This window comes from Astatotilapia calliptera, chromosome 16 (genome assembly GCF_900246225.1).
Source record: "Astatotilapia calliptera chromosome 16, fAstCal1.2, whole genome shotgun sequence".
Classification (NCBI taxonomy): Eukaryota; Metazoa; Chordata; class Actinopteri; order Cichliformes; family Cichlidae; genus Astatotilapia; species Astatotilapia calliptera.
The window spans coordinates 2,410,480-2,417,807 of record NC_039317.1 but is presented as its reverse complement, the minus strand read 5'-3'; the positions used below and the strand labels follow the sequence as shown (position 1 = coordinate 2,417,807).

The 7,328-nt window shown below is 46.7% G+C and overlaps 1 pseudogene; it reads right to left on the bottom strand.

The window, feature by feature from the left end:
• Positions 1-2,098: 2,098 nt before the first annotated feature.
• LOC113008492 (uncharacterized protein K02A2.6-like) lies at positions 2,099-7,041 on the bottom strand (annotated as a pseudogene).
• Positions 7,042-7,328: the final 287 nt, after the last annotated feature.

The following is a 7,328-nucleotide window of genomic DNA, read 5'->3' as shown; positions in this document are numbered from 1 at the left end:
TGGTGTAAACTATTTTGTGCAACTTTTTTGTATTTACAGTTTTGAGGGATAAGCCTCTTAAATTTCTCTAACTAGAAATATATGTTAAAAAAACAAAAACTATTTTAAATTTTTTGTAGTTTATTGCATTTTTTTTTTGCAATTTATGTAATTACTATGCACTTAATGCATACATATTATTAAAATTTGGGCTATAAATTTGGTTGTATTGATGTATATCAACTTGAAATGCTCCCAAAAATGGCTCCACGGCATGTAAAAATATAATATAAGCTCTGGTGGACTTGGGTCTATGGTAGGTCCTAAAGGGTTAACAAAACTGTTCTACTACTCTTGTCTGCTGGAAGGTAAGGATGTTGTCCTTAACATGTGTATAACACGTGCCTTTGTACCTAGGGCCATGGAGTCAGCTACTAAGTAAATGGGTGAGAAGACATTATTTTATTATTAATATGTTCCAATCCAAGGAGGAGCAGACATGAACACACCACTTCTCATACCAAAATCTCAAAATACCATAATACCCATATTTTAACAAATTTTGTCATATTTAGATTTGATTTATGCAGTCCTTGCTGTGTTGGTTTTTTTTTTTATTATCATTTTTTGAGCTCCTTCTTTAATAAATATAACCATTTTGTTCTTTGATATTGTATTAATTTTTTTCTTCAATGTTTTTTTTTTATCATTTGCTTTTTTTGTGATAAAAAAAACTGAAGAGAGTTGTAACATCGTACGAGACAATTGTTTTATCTGCCTTCGTAATGACATCTCTCTGTTATGGTCCTGGGTCATTTTGAACCAGCATTCATTTTTGCACATGTCGAGGAGATGTGAGTGAAGTTGGCCCCCCCCACCTTCTTCAAATCCAACAAAAGTGGTATCAAACGTTTGTGCTACGTTTGTGCTACGTTTGTTCTGCAAAAATTTTTGTTTGTGCTGCTATCATTTTAAAGATATTAATAAACATTTCTAGAGGTCATCAGAGGTCAACCAGCCCCCCCATATTAATGGAATCAAACTAAATGGGTGTCAATCAACTGTGCTACGTTTGTGCTGCTTCTGTTTTAAAGATATTAATGAAAAGGTAAAGGTCAAAACGTCAACCAGCCCCCTCACATTACCCAAATCAAACAAAATTGATATCAAACGTTTGTGCTACGTTTGTGCTGGTTTGTGCTGCAGAAATTTTTGTTTGTGCCGCTATCATTTTAAAGATATTAACAAAAATTTCTAGAGGTCAACCAGCCCCTCCATATTAATGAAATCAAACAAAATTGATGTCAAACGTTTGTGCTGGTTTGTGCTGCAAAAATGTTTGTTTGTGCTGCTAACATTTTAAATTTTTAATAAAATAACGTCTTGATGCGTGCTTAATCATCCAGGTAAGTCAATCCCAAAAGGTTGATTCTGTTCATCTGGACATTTTCAGTTGGAGAAACGTTTCATCACTCATCCAAGTGACTTCTTCAGTCTCAGCTGACTGCAGGTTTCCCCAACCTTATAAACAGTACATTTGCATAGTGAAGGAAACTAGCGCCACTGAATGAACAATGTGCTGGGGGGTTAGTTCCATGATTGTTAGTATGCAAATTCTTATGACCATTGATCAATGACAACTAATCAAAGCCTACTGATCAATGGCCATGAGTACCTTTCACAGAAAGTGGGGAATGGCTACAATCACAGCATTGTAGGATGTCGAAAGATGTACCCTTGGGCCCCCCTTCTCGATTCAGAGATGGTCAGCATCCTGACAGCCCAATGGACGAAGCTGTCTCTCAGTCTGCTGGTTCTGGCCCGGAGGCTCTTCAGTATCCTTCCTGATGGCAGCAAACTGAAGACGCTGTTGAAGGGATGAGTGGAGTCACCTGTAATGGAGAGGACCTTCCAGATGAGGCAGGTGCAGTAGATCTCCTGGGGAGGGAGGCAAGAGAGGTCCCCACAATGCTCTCAGCTGCTCTCACTACCCGTTGTCATTTTTTCCTGCAGAACCCAATGCAGGAGTCATACCACACAGTGATGCAGCTGGTGAGGATACTCTCAACTGTGCCTCTGTAAAAGGTGCTCATAATGGGGGTTGAATCTCTTGTGCTTCTCAGTTTGCAGAGGAAGTAGAGTCGCTGTTGGTCTTCTCCATATTCAGGGACAGGTTGTTGTTGCTGTACCACTCTGGCAGATGGTTAACTTCACCCCTGTAGTAGATCTCGTCGTGGGTCAGCAGAGTGAAGAGAAGGGAGCTCAACACACATCCTTGGGGAGCCCCCGTATTCCGTGTTCTTGGGCTGGAGGTGTTGCTGTCGACCCGTACTGGGTTTTGATAGAGAAGAGACAAATCGTGCATGATTTAGACCGGCACTTCAGTTGGCAGAGTAAGATTGTGTGATAAATACGGGGGTGATTTGTTTCAGTTTTGTGGTGTGAAATATGTTGGGTTTTAAAATTGACGTAGAGAAAGGAGAAATAAAGGGAGAGTGGAGAATTATTGAGAAGTAGAGAGAGGAGTGTGTTGGGAGACTGGCATGTAGTCTGCACTGTAAAGGTGGGCGTGTTGCCTGCTGGTCTATTTAACAGTGATGAAAATGATATTAAATAAATCTCTTAGTGTGTTGATACAGGTGGCAACGGGCCTGGACCAACTGCCCCCACATGCACAGTGGCCGAAGCAAAATTCTAGTAATGGAAACTGTTATAACCTCAGGATAAAAATGCTCGGAAACTCAAGTGCCAGTTTTAGGACGTTTACTGACCACTTTTTGAAACAACCACAGTTAGTCGCACACATACAGGAAACTGTCCCACACATAACATTCCGGCAGGGAGAACCCTGAAAAACCTCTGAAGGTTCCGGGGTTCAACGCCCCCAAACATACATTAACAACAACAACATTGTCTATAACACTTCCCCCCCTTAAGCAAAAACCCACAACATAGCAATTATGCATAAGTACGAAAAGAGAGGGAGAATTCAACACCACATTACTTTAACAATTCAGTCTATCAGGGGGCTTGTGCTGCCTCTTTGACCTTCTCAGTCCTGCTGCTGGGTTCTCTAGGCTAGGAGCCTGCTGAGCTCCTGTGGCCGGGTTCGGCTCAGGTGACTTAGATTGCTCCACCAGCCCTTCTGGTGATACTGAATAACCAATCCCGATTTCAGGGGCTGCTGACACGACTTCCCCTTCGGGTGAACCACTCTGAGGCCCCACAATGTCCACAGCCCTGTCTCCACCATGTGCGTGCGAACCACTCTGAGGCCCCCCAATGTCCACAGCCCTGTCTCCACCACGTGCGTACGAACCACTCTGAGCCCTCTTCCCAGCTCCATCCGTGCGTGCTCTCACATAATCCTTGTGCCTGCAAACTCGTCTGCCATCCAACAACTCCACCACAAAAGATACTGGCCCCGAACTGTGGTGAATGACGCCAGGCAGCCACTGTGAGCCACCCGTAAAGTTTTTGATATACACACAGTCTCCCTGCTTGAAAATTCAGCCTCTGGCATGTAGATCATGTCTCACCTTCTGCCCACCTTGTGACTGGGTGACTCTGGCTCCCACATCTGGGCGAAGAAGATCCAGATGAGATCTGGGCTTCCTCCCCATCAACAACTCCGCTGGGGGACAAGCCTGTGGTTGTATGAGGCATAATGTGATACTGAAACAGGAAACGGCAGAGCCTCTTTTCTATGGAAAGACCTGGCATTTTTTTTAGACCGTCTTTCAGTGTCTCCACGGCGCACTCCGCTAAGCCAATGGAGGCAGGGTGGTAGGGTGCTGTGCGGATATGTCGGATCCCATTTCTCTCCATAAATTCTTGGAAGACCCCACTTGTGAACGTGGGCCCATTGTCCGTGACCACTGCCTCTGGTAATCCATGTGTTGCAAAGATTCTCCGGAGTGTGTCAGTGACGACTGGGGCTGTGATGGTCGGCGTTATGTGGGCATCCAGCCATTTTGAATGTGCATCCACCAACACCAGGAACATGTGGCCCAAAAAGGGGCCAGCAAAATCTAGATGAAGCCTGGACCATGGACGGTCAGGCCACTCCCATGGGTGGAGTGGGGCAGGTGGTGGCATTTTTTGGTTTGACTGACATTGAGAACAGGCTTTTACCTTGTCTTCCAAGGCACTGTCCATTCCTGGCCACCACACGAATGACCTTGCCAGACTTTTCATCCGAGAAATCCCTGGATGAGCCTCATGCAACACTTCAATGATCTGTGACCGACCTGGAGGCGGAACAATGACTCGGGAACCCCACAGGATGCAGCCATCTTGAACACTGAGCTCCTGCTGACGCTTGGCATACGGTTTGAGCTGATCTTGCTCCACTGTTGCTGGCCAGCCCTGCAACAGCCACTGTTTAACCCGAGATAACTCTGGATCCCGTTCAGTCCATGCTTTGATGTTTTTAGCACAGACCGGAGATTTCGCCAACTTGTCCAGCAAAAACACAGTTTCTGGGGGCAAGTTCAACTGGTCGGGGACCTCCGGGAGGGGGAGGCGGCTGAAAGCATCTGCATTCGCATTTTCAGGTCCCGCCTTATAAACAATGCGATACTGGTATGCCGACAGTGTTAATGCCCAGCGCTGAACCCGGGCTGAAGCCATGGGTGGGATGCCTTTTGTTTCACTAAAGAGACTCAGGAGGGGCTTATGGTCTGTAACAACAGTAAATGGGCGGCCATACAGGTACTGATGAAATCGTTTCACAGCAAAAACTATTGCTAAGCCTTCCTTCTCAAGCTGTGAATAGCCCTTTTCTGCTGCTGTGAGCATGCGTGACGCATATCCGACCGGTTTCTCTTCCCCCTCTTCCATGCGATGGGAAAGAACAGCTCCTATGCCATACGGGGAGGCATCACAGGACAGGACCACCTCCTTCTCCGGATCAAAATGCACCAGGAGCGGTGCCAATTGTAACAGTTCTTTTACCTGTCTGAAGGCCTTCTCCTGTGCTTGGGACCACCTCCACTGACTGTCTTTGTGCAGTAGCCCATACAGGGGAGCAAGCATGCTGGAGAGGTCAGGCAAACACTTCCCATAATAGTTCACTAAGCCCAAGAATGATCTTAGTTCAGCTACATTCTTTGGACTCGGGGCTTCCTTTACTGCCCTCACTTTCTCTTCCAGCGGGGGCAGGCCCTGAGCAGAGATGCGATGACCCAGGTATGTCACGCTAGGGGCTTGGAAAACACACTTACTGCACTTCAAACGCAACCCAGCTTCTGAGAGCTTCTTCAACACCTGCTCAAGGTTACGCAAATGCTCCTCTTCTGTTTTACCTGTAACTAAAATGTCATCCAAGTAAACAGCAACACCAGGAATGTTTTGCAGAAGATTGTCCATGGTGCGCTGAAAGATAGCCGGACTGGATGCAACGCCAAACACCAGGTGGTTGTACTTGAACAGCCCCTTGTGTGTGTTTATTGTCACATATTTTTTTGATTCCTCATCCAGCAGCAACTGCTGGTAAGCATGACTCATATCCAGCTTTGTAAATGTCTGATCACCCGCCAGTGTGGCAAACAGGCCATCCACTCGAGGCAGAGGGTAGGCGTCAAGCTGAGAGGCTTGGTTCACTGTCAGTTTGTAATCACCGCATATACGCACCCCTCCGTCCTCTTTCAACACTGGTACGATCGGGGCTGCCCAGTCCGAGAACTCTATTGGCTCAATGACCCCTATCTGTTGTAGTCTCTCCAACTCTGCTTCCACCTTGGCCTTCATGGCGTATGGTACAGTGCGTGGTTTGAAAAAGCGTGGCCGGGCAAAAGGGTCCACACACAGCTTCACAGTGGTGCCCCGGAGAGTGCCCAATATATTCTTGAACACTCCTGCATACTTTCCCAGTAACTCTGCTATTACCCTTACATACCTGATTTCCCTCCAGTTCAGGCGGATTTTCTGCAGAAGGTCACGACCCAGCAGACTAGGCCCCTCCCCTTTCACCACCAGCAGTGTTGCTGCAGCTTCTTGACCCTGATATGCTGCATGCACCTCTATAGCACCAAGCAGGGGAATGCATTCACCTGTGTACTGTCTAAGGCTTATCTCAGTCGCTTGGAGGGCTGGTGCCCCGCCCGAGTGCCACAAGCTGTGGTAGGTAGCTTGGCTGATCACCGAAGCTGAAGCCCCTGTATCCACCTCCATTTGTAGCTCCTTCCCATTTACCTGGATAGTGGCATAGATGGGCTCCGCACAGCACTTATTAAAGCCAACCAGATTAAACATGTTGAAAACACACTCATCCTCCTCAGGCGCCATGCCCTGCAGGTGATGAGTGTTTAGTTTGTGTTTTGTCTTCCATTCCTTCTTTGATTTCTCCTTAGTGCCCCTGCATTTCTTGGCTAAGTGCCCCTTTTTCTTGCAGTTATGGCAGGTACTGTCTTTGAAAACACAGTCCTTGGCAAAGTGTGCCCCCCCACACCGGTAACACTCCAGAAGCTCCCTCGGTTTGCCCCTCACACTCCGAGATACATGATGCACCTCGTTTGAGTGCATATTGTTGTTAGCTTTCCGAATGTCTTTAGTGTTATTAGCTGCCGTTTCTATTGCCTGAGCAATTTCCAAAGCTTTCTTAAAGTCCAGTGTGGGCTCCCCCAACAACCGACGCTGCATGCCATCATCATTTATACCACACACCAACCTGTCGCGGAGCATGTCATCCAGCACACCTCCAAACTCACAGTGCTCTGATAACTGTCTCAGCTCCGTCACATACGCAGCCACCGAAACTCCCGGCTTGCGTCAATGAGTGTGGAATTTGAACCGCTGAACAATCACGGAGGGTTTCGGGCAGTGATGATTTTGCACCAACGTCACCAGTTCTTTGAAACTGAAGTCCCCGGGTTTCCGAGGCGTCGTCACGTTACGTATCAACTTGTAGGTCCTCGCTCCACACGCACTGAGAAGAACTGACCTTTTTTTTTCTTCATCCGAAATGTCATTTGCCAAGAAAAAGTGTTCAAGCCTCTCGACATATTCAATCCAGTCGCCGTCTCCCTCGGCGAACTCCGTGAGCGATCCGATCGTAGCCATAGATGCGAAACGGTAGTCCGACTGCAAAATCCGTAGCAAAAACTCAAAACTGTCCGCGTTCGGCTTTTATCCTCGTCGCCAAAAAGGTGTTATAACCTCAGGATAAAAATACTCGGAAACTCAAGTGCCAATTTTAGGACGTTTACTGACCACTTTTTTGAAACAACCACAGCTAGTCGCAACACATACAGGAAACGGTCCTACACATAACAGACTGGCATGGAGAACCCTGACAAATCTCTGAAGGTTCCGGGGTGCAACGCCCCAAAACATACATTTACAACAAC